Consider the following 18,501-nt stretch of genomic DNA (forward strand, 5'->3'; position numbering starts at 1 on the left):
TCAGATTGCTCAGGAATGCAAAGGACTGGAACTGAAAGGCATCAAGGCAGTTTTTGCTTTTATTTATTTTCTGGTGACCTTAATAAAGAAGTTCTGCCATACCTTTCTGTTTTGCCTTGCCAGATAGGTCCCTTCCCCCTCCCTTGGATGTCAGTTTTTCTGCAAGAAATTTCCAAGAGAGGTAAGGTAGCTGGTGTTGTAGGGCATGGTATTCTTCCCAAAATGACATCCTATGCTATTTGTAAAACCATGCTATTTGATTTGCTTTAGTTGTGGCTCCCTCCCTGCTGTATCCTATTGGCCACACAGATTTTGACCCTGTTGAGATGAAGAAAAATATGAATTACAAGATGCTTCCATTTTGATAGTAGCTGGTTTCTTCAGTGAAGCTAGTGGTCTCCCAGCTGTCGTGGATGGGAAGGACAATTTTTATGTCATGGTTGTGCTGCTGAACTTTACTGCTGTAATGGCTGTAAATAATTCCTGTGGGGTTTTGTATCAGTTTGCACTGACTGATGTGTCAAACACACACCATTGTAAGCTGCTAAAATACGTCCTGGTAGCAAGTTTCTTGGACTAGCATACTGGTATGTTTTGCTCTTTAGTGAAAAGACCTGGTTAATTTTTATTTAACTTTGCTACACTAACGCGGGTTGAAATAAAGTTCAGTCTTAACTTACGTGTATGATTTGTGGTCACTTATGAATTACATTGGACAAATATTTTCAAAAGTCCTGGGCATGGTATTTTTTAAATGGTCTTGAACATTTTGAAGGGAAACGTCAAAGTTTCTAAGTTAAGTGCTTGATTTCAAAGTGGAAGATGAAAGTTCATATCTTAGAGATGGCAGCTGTTGTCAGAAAATACTATGTGCTTGCTTTCTTCTTCTGTTACTCCCAGACCTGCACCATGTAAAATTACCCATTTTTCCTTTTGGAGCAAAAGTAGATGTACTTGACACTTGGTTTAAGCAGGGACTTAACATCTCTAATTTATGCACTTAAAACTATCACAGACTTAAGGGAAACCACCAGGAGCAAAGACCATCTTCCCTGAGTCACTGAATGCATAAGAACTCAAGCCTTCTCTATCACAGCTATAGGGCTCTGTTCCTAAACAGGATTTCCAAAGATTAATTTTATAAAAAAGAGAAGTTTTGAATGCCTTTATTTGTGCTTGTAATATAAAATACATCTCTGCACAACTGATGTTTTATGGTGGATTTTTTGCAGACTTTGTTGCAATATATACTGGTATCCTGGCACATGTCAGAAATCGAGTTATATGCACAGTGTCTTTATTACTAAGAACCAAAATAAGTGTCAATTCTGAACACCTGCCCTTTTGTCATTGAGACTGCTGTCAGAAACAGCTTCAGCTGCCTCCCCTCTCTGGGGCACAGAATTTGCCTTTTGTGCAAGTCATCTGGCCTGCTGAACTCTCTCAACAGTGTTTTTCTGCCACTGTTGCTTTTCAAAGGGTAGAAAAGAGATGCTGGCACTCTCCAGAGCCATCTGGATGTGGGCGGGATCTGCCACCACAGGAAAAGAAAGTTCTTTTGGGGGGACAAGGTAAAAGCCACAGGTGAGCTGGATTGTTTTTGGTTGGCAACAAGCCATGCTAGTTGTTTGGACAGATCTGAGCATATTTTTGAGGTACAAGTGCTATACAAATAGACAAACAAGAGCAGTAGTGGCTGTTACCAGTGACATTGCTACTCTTGCTGAATGTTGTATGTCATCCACCCGGAAGTTTCTGACGTGGAAGTCTGTAAGCTCACACTTCTGAAGGAAGAGCTGGCATGGCAGTGAGCTGTTCCTGGAGCGCAGGTTAGCTGCTCACTTCATCCTTGGTAGTGTCAGTCAGGGAGTAGTGCAGGACTGGAAGATTTCGGGAGGCTGTGGTGGTGGTTGTTAGACCCATGAGTCTGGACACCTGGATTCCCACCACTGGCACACAGTGATTGTCCCTATGCTGGCTTGCACACTTTGGTTTAGCCCCTGAGAACCATCCGAAGTGCCTATATCTCTGATGAAAATCTTTCCCTGGAAACCAAGGAGATGAGAGGTATTGCTAGGAGCTGGGAAGGCAAGAGGATAAAAGTTGTCTTGAGTCTAATAATACAGATGTAACAAACTTGACCCAGGTGCATTCTTTAATATCTCTTTGCTTCAGTCAACAAATGCTAAAAGGGGTTTCCATTAGTGCAGTCCAAGGTTCTCCCAGCTTGTGCTCCCTTGGCCCTGCTGAGCACATCTGCCCAGCTCCACATCCAGCTGGGTATTTTTGAATGTTTACTATTGCCATTGTGGTGCCAGTGGCTACTGCAACTGTGTGACTGTAGAGGCTGGCACAACTGGCCCCAGAGGTGGCACAGGCATCCTGATTGCCTGTGTGGTGTCCTGATTAGTCCATGCTTACCTAGTGCTTTGAGATTCCTCCAGGAATAGTGACTGGTTCTATTTACACTCACAGAAGTACTGTTTCTGTGCCTGAATGTATACAGACCAGAAATTTTATTGTGAGAAAAAGTCATAACACCATTAAGTATTCAGAATTTTGCCCTGTTTACCCAAAGCTCTGATGGAGGTGGACTGTGTGCTGCTACATAGGACCCTAAATGAGGGATGCTAAGAGCACTGAAAGGCAAGTTGTTCCTCCTCTCACAGTCCACAAAAAGGCAATAGAGTAAACTACATTAAAAAAAAGTCATTTAATGCAATGTGCAATCAAGATGACATGAATAAAGTTTGTAAAAAACCAGTAGCTTCTGAAATATCAAAATATAAGGTATTTCCTCTGAAAGAGTTATTAAAATAACTTGGGGGGGAGGCAGAACTCAGAACTGTTAAAAGAAGCAGCTAAGCTTGGGGAAATTGCAATCTAAAAGCAAGGTGGATTAAGCAAATCCTTCTGTACAGAACCATGCTACAACTAGGAACCCTCTAACCATCACTCGGAAAAGCTTACGCTCTGGGACTCGATTTTCAGGCACATAATACGAGCTTTAGTGATTGTGTCTGCACTGTACTCCCAATTAAGGGATACTCTCTTGTGCTTAAGTCCATTTCTGTTCAGGAAAGCATTTAGGCATTTCTTAAACCATATTCTTAAGTACTCTCTTGGAAGGGAATGCCTTCCTGTTGTGGGATATGTGTCTGCATTTGCCAGTCAGTTTGGCTGAGCTTTCCCAGCCTGGTGCACAGAGGATTCATCGCAAAACTAAGAGGAGGATACATTGGTGGCAAGTGATGCTGTGATTGCTCTAAAGTCACAGCCAGGCTTTGTAAGGAGCCATCTCCATGTGGGACAGTGTTCCATCCCAGTTTCTTGGTTTCTTGAGGCAGCATTTTGAGACACATGGGGGAAAGGACAAGCTTCAGAGCAACAGGAACTAACTGGATTGCAGTGGCTAGAGTATATTTTTGTACTGAAGAAATATATAATCCATAGGTTTAATGTGGCTCTCATAAGCCCCAAGAGAGCACTATCAGTTTTTAAGGGAGAGAGGAGTTGCAAGAATTTTTTTAATCCCTTTCAGGCAAAGTCTGCTGACAAAGAGTTTTGTTCTCTATCACATCGAAGTGCTCTGGGGACAGAAATCTTTCCCATAGTGCTGCATTTTAATGGCCCCAGGATTGTCTTCTCCCTTTGGATTTGGCAGAGAGGACTCATTGAATGTCCAGTCCCTCATGAGGAAATAATGATGTAAAATAAAAGGTGGCTTTAGCTTTGACTACTAAGATTCTTATTCATTAACGATTTGGGGGGCATATGTATGAAAAAGCAAAGGAAATGTGAGTTAAGATTTGTGGTTTCCCCTTGCTTTGCTCCATCTTTCTACGACAACACAGAGCACCTTCTGACCTGGCTGCTTGAAGACTAGGGCTGTACTTAAATAGTGTAGTCTTGTTCTGCTGCAGAGGAGAAGAAGGTGATCTCTCTTGATCTCTCTGTGGAGCTAATGTATTGTTGCTTTCTTAGTAACCAGACTTATCACCACTGGGAAACAGTGAATGTGCTGCTTTTCCCATTTTCCAAAATGCATTTTTAGTCAGGACCTCATAATTCCAATTAGTTAGTTTGCTGAGAGAAAAAACACAAACTGAAACAGGGAGAGACAGGGTTTCATGAGATTAAATCCACATAATCTTTAACTTTATGTAGTCAGTGAAGGTCAAGCATTATTCCCCTAACTGGTGTTGACCCTGACTAGTTGGTGAGGGTGATTTTGGTGAAATCCAGCAGTGGCTCCATCTCAACCCAACCCAGATTAACAAGTCCTCTGTCTTGTTTCTACCAAGTCCAACTACAAAATAGCAACCTGAGGCTGGTGTAGCATTGTAAAAATACCACTTTTTTTTTTTCTTTTTTTAAGGGATTATATAAATTTTGTAGCAGATGCTCTGAGGAGAAAATGTAGGAAAGAAAAGAATCCTTTTCCTTTTTCTGAAGTGTTTCTCTGCTTCCTAGCAAAGTGGAAAGTTGCATCCAGCTTTTTAGTTCAAATCTGTCCCAGGCAGTAGAAACCAAAAGGAAGTCATCACTGAAAGGCTGGCAAGGTTCTGTGTGTCACCAGCCAGCTGTTTAAGCCCAGCATCTAGTTCACATAATAAAAATATCTTTGTGTTTGGCACTGAGTGACATTGCCTTGGAATACAAGCAGATCATCTATGGTCTGCTTTGTCAGGAAGGAATGTACCAGCCATTCACAGCTGGAAATTGTTCCCCTGCACCTTTTCAAAGATTTCCATGGTGTCAAATGGGAAGAGTGAGGAAATCAGTGGCAGCTCTATTTCTGTGGTACCACGGGATTAGATAAGACTTTAGTTTTCTCTGATATCAACAGGCTCATTCATGAGCCCTGCATCAAAAGTAAAAAAAAGTGTGTGTGTGAAGGTAGATATCATTAATTCTAAAAAATGGTGATGAAATAGAATAAAGCAATACTTGATGTTGGAGCCCAGTCACAAGAATTTAATCTCTTTTTTTTTCCTGAGGCTCAAGTTGCCGGGGTGATTTTCATGTACCTATTGCTCACAAGATAACATCTTCCTGTCTGCCCAATGCCTCCTATTCATTTACACCAAGATATAAATATCCCAAATATTCTAGAGCTGAGAAATAACACTGGAGAAAAATGAAAAAAGGCTTCAATTTTAACTTCATTTGGATACAACTCATCAGCAGACATTTCATTGCTGAAATAAAGGGACAGTCCTGGTGGACCCAGTGACTTCTCACACAAGCTGTGAATCTGGCCCACTAGTATTTTACTGAAGATAAAACTGTGAGACAGGCAAAATGAAGAACATCCCACTGCTGAGAAATTTTTTTTTTCTTCAAATTAGACCTATTTTAGTTACAAAAGATTGCAACAGTGTTCAAAGTAATAAAACCTTAGGATTTCTGTGGCTCTTGTCTCAAGCGTAGTCATGATGATTTAAAAAGAATAAGATTAAAAGGAAATTTATATATTGCTCCTTGACTTTGGTTTCAGACCTGAATGGATTTTAAGTGCCAAGTGATACCCTTTCAAATGGGGTTAACAATGGAAATTCTGTCTTTTTAAAGCCACCATGGCACTATGGTAGCATCCAGGCTTTTTCACAGCCTCAGGTCTGCTGTCAAGAACTCCCAGTGACAGACACCCAGACTAAAACTAGGGCAGTGACCCGAGTTATTTTGGAAGTTACAGCTCAACATACAAGATTTCATGCAGTAGCTCTGATGACAAAAATGAATTTACCACATGGAATCTCACAACATATTGTGCGGTAACTCAGAAAATAACTTGGGTTACCATTGCAAATATACATATATAATACACATTAACAGCATTTATAGACACTGATCTATTAAGTCATTTTCCTACACTACCTTCAGACCTTTTGTCTGAAGCAGAAAAACCATCATTAAAGCTATGGTTTGCCAGACAATTACTTTGTCAAATCTCAAGAAATTGCATAATAAATTGTATACATGCATCAAACATGAACAGCAGAGGGGTATAACAAGCTGTGTATTTCCAGTCCACTTGTTCTTTCATCTAAACAGTAGCTGTTGTTTTGAAGAGTAATCCTATGTTCTTTTCAAGGCACAAAATGTACATATACATTTATCTATCAAACTAAGTAGAAATAATTGAAACACTTAATATGCACAGTAATAAAGAAATGCATGAACAACTTCATTATTAATGTCTATTGATTATTTATGTTTCCAAATAGGCAAACGTAGCTACTAATATTTTATCATGTTAGTCTATATGTGCATTTTGGCTTTACCTGTTTATTGGCAAGTTTACTATCCACATTATGGGTATTTTTATTGCTGTACACTCATTTGCTATGTGCACAACTGAGGTCAGTTTACGAACTGACTAGTGTTTACTCAATTTGATTACTATGTAACATTGCTGAGACTATTCTCCCTTTGGAAAATTAACTGTACAAGGAAGCCCAGTAAATCTTTACTTAAAAATTCCAAACTTTAGATTGATTTCAGCAGTGGGTCTGTATTGATCTAAAAAGCTTTGCGTTCCTAACTAAAAACTAATCTTTATTTCACCCTTTAGTGACTGCAGCCATAAATATGTTCACTCATACTGGAGTTTAGTGGATTAATGGTTATTGGAGATTGTGGCTTCCAACTGGGGTTGGTAAACCTTAACCTTTGGAGGACAACATGAAGGCATTTACCCCTTGTCATCTGTAATAGCTGAGTCCCTCTCTGACTCTTACCTGGGTGTTAAAGAGGAGGCAGAGCAGGGGATAGGAAATAAAGTACTGGTGGCTCACTTTATCTATCCAATTACTTGTTATACTGACTGCTGTATCTGGACCTGGCTCTTTTTCAGATGCAAAGAGTTTGAAATTAAATAATTAGTTTCATCTGGGATACCAGAACTGTGAAATTTCTGAGCACTAGAATTAGTTGTGCCTCAAAATTAATAGGTAGAAGTCTTGTGTCTCCTTTAATTTCACCATATTTGTGGGAGATGTTATATGTGACTCAGGACAGATCTTTCTTGCTGTCTCTGACAAAAGATTCTCAAAGGCAGCTGGTAGGAGACATTGCCTTACATTCCACTGCAATGACTTATTACTTACTATCCCAACATAATTACACTAATTGTTATAAAAATCGTAATTGCAATAATATCTTAAAGTAGGGTTTATTCCAGAATGTCATGTTCTGAAATAGATGTCAATTAGCACTTAAGTTATGAACAAGCCATCCCTACAAAACTTTAATTCACTCAAGTCAGCTTAAGTAACTCAAGAAAGCAATGTGAGGGTAGAAATTATTCCCACATGTAAGGACTGAAAGATCTGCCCTAACTTTTCATTAAAGAGAATAATGATTATTGAGAACATAAAAAAATTATTTCATTAGCAATACAGAGAAGGTTTCACTGGAACACGAAATATACAAAATGGTAGATGTCAAGTGATTATATTAACAGACACAATTCAATATCCATTGTTCCAGAAAATATACTGAGTTTAAAAGAGAGATTTCTTCTGCAAGAAATATTGACTCGAGCCTGCCGAAATTCAAGGGAGAGATTTATTTTTCATAAGCAGGTACCATCTTGTGACAGTCATTTCTATAATTATTCCCATTTGAGAGCATAAGGGATACTTGTGTCAAAAAGGGTGCCTGGTTTTTGGAAACCGATCTTATTTTAAAACCTTTCTTTCTATTTCTATTAATTCTTCTATTTTTGCAAATCAAATTCCCGGGAAGGCAGATTGCTTTTGTAATAACATAGAATTGCAGTTGCTGGCAGCTGTTGCAAATGATTCCAGGCAATTTACGTCCCTTGAGACATTTTCCTAACATCAAGGTAATCAGGGCCAGTGGGATATAATCTGGGAACAATTCTAACAAAAAGTTTCACATCCTGGACAAAAAAACAGTCCCCAGTGGAGATGGAGGTTGCTTGTTGTGCCTTGACATGCACTCCTAACACTTAGCTGCATATTTTGCATCTGTTTATTAAACTAAGAGCATTGATTCCAACATTTAAACAAAGGTAACAAGACTGTGGGAATGTCAGACATCTGCTAGGCAGAATGTTGCCCTTATTCTACCATTTCATTTATCTTACCTTTTCCATCTTCCTTCAGTATTCTCTGACCCATCTCCCAGCTTTAGACTGATTCAGATTTTACCCAAGGAGGTCAAAATGCCCAAGGGCGCATGGGGTAGGACCCCCTGTTTGCTATCCTCATCTTAGATGGAAACAGGATTTCTGGGGGTCTTTTTCAAACTGGCTATCAGCAACAGCCACTGGGGCCTTGTAAAGATAATCTCGGTTTTAATAATGAAACATCAGCTTTCTGAAGTGTGTAGGTTCTTAGAAATCTTTGATAATCTGGACTGAAGTTTGTTACCCCTTCATTGGCAAAACAAGCCTTAAACTGGGGACAGTGGAAAGAACAGAGAGTCCTTCTGCTGCGGGAGGCTGAGGGGACAAAAATCTGTCTCTGTTCTCCCTTTAAGCATACAAGGAGAATGTACACAAAAAGATGGCAATTAAGATTATCCTAAAAACATTAGCTCATTAACAGTCCCTAAAAACTTTGTGCCACATAAATGAAGTCACAATAATTGGAGGTATCTTCTGATTGAAACAGGAAGGAATGGTCAAATACTGAAGCTGGTCTCTGATTTAAATTTAAAGTCTTCTCTGAATGCGCATGTATTTGATGCTGCATAGACAACAGCAGCAAGAAGAATGAAATTGGTCTTTTTGGCCCAGCATGAAGCAAGAAAAGTGTGTATGCTGTGCACCAGCTAGAAGAGATTGTCCCTCCCTTCAGCACCAGCTGTAGAGATTTTTCAGCATGTGGGGGTGATCCCTTCATCTGCCTGGCTGGGAGGAGCAGCAGGAAAATGGGTGTGCCTCTTGACTGCCTATTCCTCTGGAAGTGCAGAGCCAGTGGTTGCCTGAACTGTTGTCTGCTGTAGAGTCAGTGTTGGCAGCAGATATAAGTCTCCCAGGGAGCAATGGTGACAGGAGACCACCAACCTCATTTCTACTGAATCCGCTTCACAAAACAGTTTCAGGGCAAGGAGACCAGCTCTAAATGCTACCAGGCTATTGGAGTGAACAAAGGTGGTGGATCAGTGGCATAATGGCACAAATCAAGGGAAATAAGGGAACAGAGTTGATGTTTTGTGTCTGGGAAAGGGGTAGGTGGAGTGGGCATGTTTTTAACATGGGGAGGACATGCTCACAGAACATCACAGGCATCACCAAGTAGGGGGGAAATATTTCTAGTAATCTTTTTTTTGCCTATGGGAGCTCATCATTCATGGTCATCTAGCTGAGATCAAAGTAGGGCCACCTAGAGTAAGACTGCTGTTCCCCTCAGAGAATGCCAAGATGCTTCGAATATTATAGGAAAAATTCAAAGAAATTAAAAATGACCATATCGTTTCACACAGCAGTAAATATGTCATAAGGATTTTTTATCACATGGACTTGATGCACATTGGGCAGTAAGAAAATAGATTTGATCAACAGGAATAACTGCTCTACAGCTAATATGATCTACTGAGTCACAAATCCTCTTTTTCATAATGCTTAAATACGGATTTACATGACGGACTATAACAACTCCAAATGCACCGTTTATATTTATCATGTAAATAATGATGAGCTTTCAAATTAGAATGCAGATCAAAATAGCACACTAGTTATTCAAATGGCTTCTTGGTTCAGAAACTCACTTTTTTGAATAGTTCAAAAGTATCAACTATTTAGACTGTGAGTGTGCATTACTGAGACCCATGTGAGTAATATGCACATGAAAGTGGTCCTGCTGTACTCTGTAGGTTTACTCAGCTATATAAAGTTGCTTATGGCTGTATTTACCTGCAGGAGAGATGTCAAAGTCGGTAAGGACACTATTATTTCTTGTCAACTTCCAAAGATTCTGTGAGCTGAGCACAGAGACCATGTTAGCACTCACCATTTGCTGCCAGGGGAATAATTTCTGTGTCCAAAGCTTATATGATCACTAGTTTGCTAGTTTTTCTACACTTTTCTTCTTCCGCAATTCCACTTTAGGAAATGCAAGAAACTTTCCAGGCACCTCTTTATGTGCATGCACCTTCAGAAATCCTGTGTTACCCTCTCTCAGTCTGCCTTTGCACTCCTTGGCTGCATATGAGCCCTTCAGCTTGTATATGCCTACACATACATGGGAATCTATGGGATTAGTGTAGGTCCTGCATTTGGTGTTTAAATATTTAATAGTTAAGCAGTAAATTGTTCTCCAAACTGTCCAGTGCTGATGGAAAACAGACACATTTTCACCTTTGATACTAGGATCTCAGCCAGGGGTGGCTTCTGTGTTTCTCCAATGCTAAAAACTAGTCTTGTGCAAAAGGCCAGTCCAAAGGTCTTACAAGTCAAGTTATTTGAGTCCTCCCTCAGCCCTGAAAATCAGTCCTGATTGCTGTAGTTTGCAGCAAACGACAGGCTTTTGGCTGCCCCTCCTTAGAAAGGTGAGGTCTAAAATAATCGAGGTTCAGGGGATACTAGAAACGTACAAAGGTTATTTGGCATTATCTTTTCCCAATCTGTACTCATCTCCCCCTAAACAGACAGAGTCCATCCCCTTCTACTTTCTCTGAGTTAATTATAACTTGCATTGAGTAGTGTCATGGAGAGAGACATAAAAAGCAGCAACACTAATAGTACTCAAGGGGAATTTAGCAGCTCTACAGCAGAACAAAAATCTCCCAGCAAAGAGTTGTGGCAATAAATGAGCCAGTTTGATACCAGTCAAAGTCCACATGCAGATAGATTTATTTGCTCTATATTGGCCATGCTTTTCCAATTTCATGAGATGGGGATATTTCTGCAGGAAGGGTTCCACATTTAGTTTGAGAGGCAGCATGTCCCTGTAAAATAAAGCATTCACTGGCCGCTGCACCAACACAGGGACATTGGAGTTCAAATGAGCTTTTGCAAATCCTCAAGAGGGGAAGAAAAGTCACTTGGTGACTTCTTGAAAAGAAACATTTGAAATTACATTTCAGCAGGGTTGAGGGAGGGTAGATGGGAGTGTCTCTCTGTGCCCTCTTGAGACCAATCAGAGACAGCAAGAGGCAACCAAGTTATGAGCAGTGACATGTGGGGGCTTCCCCAGCCTTGATGCTCCTGAGCTGTGGGGTTGATCTTGGATCATGGGCAAACGACAGCATGGAGCTGATACAGGGAGCAATACAAAATAGACTGGTGGTGCCAACATTTAGCTGCTTGCTTCTGTTTAACCTGTTTGAGCTGTTTTAGATGTCAGGCAAATTCTCAAGGTCACTAGTACCTTACTCAAGTCAGCAGCTAGAGGGGACAAAATTAAGATACAGCTGGAATCCCTACCAGCCCATCTACTTTGTTCCTTTTGATTATTACTGCCTTGTCCAAAGTATCATGTTCTTCCACCTGAAATTCAGCTGCAGTCCTTGCTTCCTTCTTGTTCTCCCTCTCTGGTGACCCCTCCTTGTCTCTTCTCAGCAAGCAATCAGGCTTCTCATCAATGGTCTGAGCATTCTTTTGCTTTTATGGTAGATTCCACCTTGCAGGGGGAAAATGGGCATTTTTCATCAAGAGGGTCAACACAGTAGCAGAGATATAGCAAGAATTCACTGCGTTCATTTAACTATATTTGACAGCAGAATTTACCCTTGTGATGGCCAAATTCCTGCTTGCGAAGTGTGCTGGCAAACATGCTCCTTGGTAAAATGTGAACAGAATGAAGCCAGTGTTATGGACACCATCCCAATTCAGAATCTATGTCTCTGAGATGTCTATTTCCTGTGGAATATCTTCTTGTAATGGAGGGCTTGAACTCATGCTGTGAACTCATGTCCATGACCTGGACCAGACACAACTGATAAAAGAGAAAAAGTGTTTCTGAATCTGCACATAGTTGTCCCCAACACCAAAACAGTCTTCAATATTTAATTCTTGAAGGTCTGAAAACATAGGAATGATCTCTACGGTCTGGAATTTGTAGCTTATATTTGTTTTTCAGGCTGCTTGTTTTTGAGACATGGTGCCTATGCAGTGTAGTTGATGGGGGAGTGTTGTCTGTCTAAAGAAGATGTGAACCTTATCCTTTGACTAGGGCAAAGGCAGCAGAGAGTTTTGTGAGCCACGCATCTGTGGGGAGCCTGACTTCATTTGTACTTGTTTCCCTTCTTTGCAAAAAGATAAAGATTTTATCTTGGTACTCCTTGCCAATTTCTACAGCAGTGAAGATATACAAATGGTTGCTCCAAGTCTTCCAGGCACTCCATAGACTTTTCTCCAGATGGATAAGACCAATAAAGTGCTGAAATCTCTGATGAAAAGGAGAAAATGTAAGGAGAAAAAAAATGTCCTAAATGCTGATTAAACACAGAAGAGTACAAGCATTTACCATGAGTTCCTGTCCCAGTGTCTAAGTCAAACTGAGTTTGTTGACTACTACTTGGTCTTCTTCTAAGGTTTATGGAAAATAAACAGTCCTCCTGTGAAATTACATTGGACAAGCACCAGATACAGGGCTCCCTTCCCCCACCACCTTCCTGCACTGTTTCAAAGACTTAATGATTTACATTGTTCACAGAGTCACTCAAGCAGGCAAAGTGGAATTCCACCTGATCGGTAACATGGGGTACTTCCCATCTGAGCTGGAGTGAGAGCTGTTTGTTAGCTCTCCTAACGTGCCAAGAGCTATATGGGAACTGCCGAGGTGACTATAGATTTTAAGGGCAAAAATCTGCTTTTTTTTTGCAATAGCATGAAACAAACCCCCATAGAGAATGTCATTAGGACAGGGGACAAAGTGAACGTATGCACATCAACACATTATCCAGCCTCAATAGCACATGGTACATTGTCTCCATTATCAGACAAAAAAACCTCACAAGAGACAGAGATCAAAGGGTTAGCTTTTCAGTGATCTTGTCATGCGGCTTCTTAAATGATAATGTAAAGGTTTTAAAAAACATTTACCGTAATTTCTGCTAAGTGTCACAGCCTAGTGAACCATTAAAAGTGAAGCAGCTCACTGAACCGCGCGGAAGTGAACAGATGGAATTCCACCCTCCCTCTGCTCCAGAGCCTCCTCGAACAATGCAAAGTCTTCTTTCAAATCTCCTCCTCTGAGCTCATTACCCAGGGCAAATATGTGGCAGGTTCTATTGCCACAAAGGCTGGGGCTTTCTCTTCTTCATGGCCAGGCTGTGCGGTAGAATTTTTAAAAAATGGAACTAATAATTTAGTCTGGTTTCTGCATTTACGCAACCCTTTCTTTGTTCCTCATTTATACGGATGCTTTGAGAAAAGGAGGACATCCTGATTTGAGCTTTCCAGCATCTCATGGATCACTGCCAGTCTTGTTTTCTCCAGACTTTACTTAAAAAAAAGGTATCCATTTTCTTTGGGAACAGTTGTTTGCACCTCCATAGTTTTGAATTTTCTAGAGAGAGAAATGTAGCTCTGCTGTTGCACTTACTTCCTCCTTTTACATCCTCCTCTCTACTTCCCTGCCTAGGTGACAAGTAATTCTGCACAGGTATGCATGATCTTGCACTCTCCCTGCTAATTTTTTAGAGTGCTTTATGGGCTCATGGAAATTTGTATCATTATCTCAGGGCTGAAATTTCCACTGAGTTTTGTGGGTTTTGTGAGCACAGTGTGAACCATCTCCTCAGGCCAGCTTACAGTAGAGGCTAGTAGGGGTCCTGCAAGCTCCAGTGAGGCATTTGAATCGGTGGTGCAGCAGCTGCAGGGAGAGGAGGCTGTGGGGAGAGGTGGGGGATGCTCAATGTTTGATAGGTGCCAAAGGGCTTAGGGGGAGAGGATTCATGCAATAAATTCTAGTTCCACACACTGCCATCCTCTCTCTCCAAGGGGATGGGTGAAGGATGTCACACAAAGGAATGATCTTTGCTCATATCTTGACGATTTTCACACCCCAACAAAAAGCTAAAAGTTCCCCATCTATCTGGGGACTTAGTAAGCTTAGTTAGTGCTGGGTTCATTGCCACAGTGTGTAACTGGACAAAATCAACCACTTTTCATCTTTATCTTTGAAACAACATGACAGCCTTTTGTTCTGAAGGTACCTGGAGAGCATGGAGGCCAGAATTTGTAGCAGATGGAAAAAAACACAAGTAGATTGATCTTTTATTTGGATTCTGAGTCTGTTTGATTGTCATCAGTGCAGCAGAGGAAAAGTCACCATTTTGTCCTCAGCTTAAGCACGTTGTAAAATCAGAAGAGTTGTCTTGGAGCTTGGTTGCTAGCCATGAGACCTGCTCTGAAATCTGGGCTATAAAAGGCATCCTGAGCTCTCCACTTTGCAAGTTTGAACTGAAATAAGTCATTCCAGCCTTTCTGGATACTGGAGCAGGTTGGAGTCCAACTTCATGGCGTAGCTGGCTGGTGATGTGAGCTGAGAAATACATGACTGTGGAGAAGGAAGAAGGAAGGCTCTGGTCCCTCCTTCCCAGGGAGAAGCAGCAGTCCCTGTCACAGGCTGTGTTCAGCAGCAGGAGATGCTGCCAGCTGAACACATCCCCACAGGGGCACAAAGTGCTGCTCAGCCAGGCATGACCAGCCCAGGCTCTGCCTGGCCAGGCTCTCTGCTGACTGCAGCATGCTCTCACCAAGGGCATGCTGTTTCTCCTCAGGAAGAGTCAAAGTACTTCCCTCAGCACATTCCCCTTTACCCAGCACACAGCCTCCTGTTTTCACAAGCCTCTGCTCTCTGTCCATGTCTCTGCTGGGTCTCTTATCTCAACATCTTCCCGTTCCTTCCCAGAGTAAGATTTAGCCAGATGACTCTGGTCCTCCCATCGCCAGCTGAGCAGAAGGAAAAGGGACCTCTCTGGTATGAGAAACTGGTGTTCAGGAGAAGATCCAGTTTGTTCAGAAAAGGCAGCTGAAAGCAGAGGTAAACTGGGAAGGGCTGAGTTGGCTTACTGGGAAAGGTTACAGCACCTGTCACCTCGGTGCAGCAGCCATCTGAGCAGAGGCAGAGCACCTGGCTGTGTCTCTGTGAAATTAAATGTGTGTGCTTGAACCACATCTCTGGCCATTTAACCATTTGGAGTAATTTGTATGGATCAAGATACACTTCTTCCTCTTGGATCTTCCATGTTGTCATGCCAAGTGAGAATAGCCAACATAATGCTGGGGTAGACCCTGTGCCAACTCTTATGCATCCACTTTTAAGTGGTCTTGAGCACACTTCTGTGTGAAAATAGTTCTCCTGGTTTCCCACTGCCAGCAGCTTCTTTAAGGGTGCACTCCCTGGATAGCCCCAACTCCTGTCCTCCCTCTGCTGTGGCCACAGGAGCTACTCTCAGAGTGAAAGGCTGAGCACTGGTCCTTTTATTTGTGGAAATAGATACAAATGAGTGCTCCACATTTCCCTACGATCTTTCTTTTTTTCTTCTTCTTCTTCTTTGCCATTTACATTGCATGCATACACTTGAGCAGCTTGGCTTCAGTCTTGATTGAAATATTTAATGGATATTATTCATTGTTGGTATTCTCTCGATGTTGTTCTCATTCATTTTAAAACTGCCAAACCTCCCCATTTTTCAAGGATGCCTGGCCTTTTAAATAAGGAAAGCATTTTGATACCTTTATTACATTTTTTGAGGCCACATTAGCTTGTTTTTTCTATCATTTTGACTTTGATTTTAATAAACTGAATAGAAATAGCAGTCTCTCCATTTCTTAAATACTGCATGCTTTTCCATTATTGTCCACAAACAGTTGATTCCAATCAACTTTCTACAACTCATTCTGTCCTCAGAATTATTGTACTTTTATAACCATTCACAAATATTTTCAGAAGTGCTTCCAATGTGATGATATTATAACCTAGCCCTAAGGGTTTATTATCTTCCATATTATTCATTTCACCTAGACTCATTTCCTTGGACTAAGTCCAAAATAGCCCCTGGTCTTGTTGATTGCTCCTCAAACCGAAAAAACTGTTTGGTACTGCACTCAGAAACACACATCCATCCTTAATGACTCCACTACTGCTATGCCCATCAATGTCAGTATAATTGAAATTCCACTGTAGTCACTGCCTCTGCCTTTTTACTTACCCCTTATCTATGGAAGCATTTCCTGATCTAGTGCTTGGTTTTAACCACTTCTCACATGCATGCCAGCTTTCTTTTTGGATTGTATCGTACCTTTAAGAGGTCCTTATTCATGCTTCACATTTGTAAATTATTTGACGAGCTGAATGGAAAAGAAATAGCATTATAAGGAGCATGTTACCTATTTTTGGATTTCCTCTCAATGTGAGAATAGGGCATGTCTTAGAGAATTTGCCAACTATGGTTACTCAGGTGCAAAAGAAAGTGGTGAACGTAAATAGAGGGAAAACACTTCCATGTTTAAGCCACATATATTCTTTTTGACAGGCAGTTTTTCTTGGAAAATTCTGGCGGTAAAATAAAGCAGAACATTTAGGATGCTTCAAATAATACAACCCTCCTCCTGGTGAGCAAACCATGAGGGGGCTTCCTGACCCTAGCAGTGTTGCAGTGCCAGCAGAGAGAAACCGCTCTTCCATTGCTTAGGCATACGCTCAGCCTTTGAGAGCCTAATTTGGCTTTTTATATAAGCAGATATTCCTTAAACAGAATTTCGAGTTAGCAATGAGTCCTTTACACTGTAATTCTGGGAAAGGGAGAGTCTCTCCCCTCATTTATTAAAAAAATACAAGTTTTACTCTTACATGGCATGCTGAGATCTTGTATTATTGAGGTGGGTGGGTAGAATAGTTTACTTCCAAAACTGCATAATCTCACTGCTGATATTGCTAAACTGTGTGAGATTTTAAATGGAACCTGGTGCTGCTGAGACTCACTGAAATGAAACCTTCACAGGTCTCAAGGTCCCCTGAGCATCAGCCCATCGGGGTGGGAGGGCTAAGGGGCCCACAGGTTGTTTAAAACAGTTGAGCCTCACTGGTGAGGAGGCAGGTAAAATAAATACCAAATAAAGCTTAGGGGCTTGAGAACCCTAGTTTTGTGTTGCTGCCTGTGAGCAGAAAGATTGGTGTATTGCTAAGATTGCCCAGCTGACTGCCATCCTAACATCCTAACACACCCAGCCGCAGCCATGGGAAGAACTCAGCCGTGTTTCCAAACAAGGATGCTGCTTCCTCAGGGGGCTAACTCTGCCAAGCCCCCCACGCACTGCCTTCAACGTGGAGCCAGCAGTGGCTTGCAGGGCCAAGCTGACACGAAAAATGGCATTCCTTTTGTCCAGGCACCCCTACTCACACAGGGATGATGCACCCAGCAGGTGTTTCCAGGGAGCAGCTCACAACAGGGTGCTGCCTTCTCACTATCTCAGTACCTCAGGAAGTTGTTAGTGGAAAGATTACAGTGTCCCTTCATTTTTCATATGCCTGCCAGTGTAATATTGTGCCTAACCTCACATTTGGGCATCGCCCATTCTGCAGTGCACATCTAGTGTTTATTTCAGTGTCTGTCAGAGACCCAGGGTTAAAACTATTGGAGGTCCAGATGACATCTGGCTTCTCAGCTCCTCCAGAATATTGGCTACAGTGTTTATCAGTGCATTATTCATCAAAACTGATGATGCAAAGTACAACATGCTGTCTGCAGCTCAGCGTAAGAGTGGAAAGAAGTTGGCAGAAATGCCTAGTGTTCTGTGAGCAGCATGTAATCAATAGTCTGGGTGCTTGTTCACTTTATGTTGATGACTATTCCCTCTGGTACGTCTTTGTATATTTTTGGGTTCTCTGTATTACCAGCTGTGCGATTTTTCTCTCTCTTTTCTTGATACCAGCTTTGATAGAACAGAAGGGGCAACCTTTTGTGCAGTAGGTGTCAAATCAAATAAACTATTTGCACAAAGCCTGGAAATGAGAGTCAGAGAAAAAAAGATTTAGTTGAGATTTTCCGTGACAGACTGATATTTTTTTCCTTCTTACCATTTTTTTTTTGTTTTTTTGTTTTTGTGGTTTTTTTTTTTAAGGAGAAGGGGAGGGATGAAATGCATCTAGAGGTAAAGACTGCTTTAACTGTCATTAAAATTTTGAGCTGAATTCTGCTTTTCAGGTAAGGTACATCTAGCAAGACTCCAGAGTGTTCAGTGAAGTTACTCCCATTTACACCAGTGTAATAGAGCAGAGTGGGAATTCTTATCTTTAATGCAAGAACTTGCAAAACAATAATCAGATTCTCAGCTGGGGTAAGTTGGCAAGTTTCCATTAAAGTCAATGGACCTAGGCTGATTTACACCAGCTGACGATCTGCCCCAGTATCTGCTACACTACACACACCACACGCACACACAAGCCACTGCTTATTTATTTTCTGTGTTAGACCTGCATGTAAATTTGGTGCTAAAACAACCAAAGAACGGTGGTAGGTGGGTCTTTTTAAAAAGCCATATTGCAGATAAGAACAGCATTATTCTTCTTACAA

The sequence above is a fragment of the Lichenostomus cassidix genome, chromosome 2, assembly GCF_008360975.1.
Source record: "Lichenostomus cassidix isolate B80296 chromosome 2, HeHo_3.0, whole genome shotgun sequence".
Taxonomy (NCBI): domain Eukaryota; kingdom Metazoa; phylum Chordata; class Aves; order Passeriformes; family Meliphagidae; genus Lichenostomus; species Lichenostomus cassidix.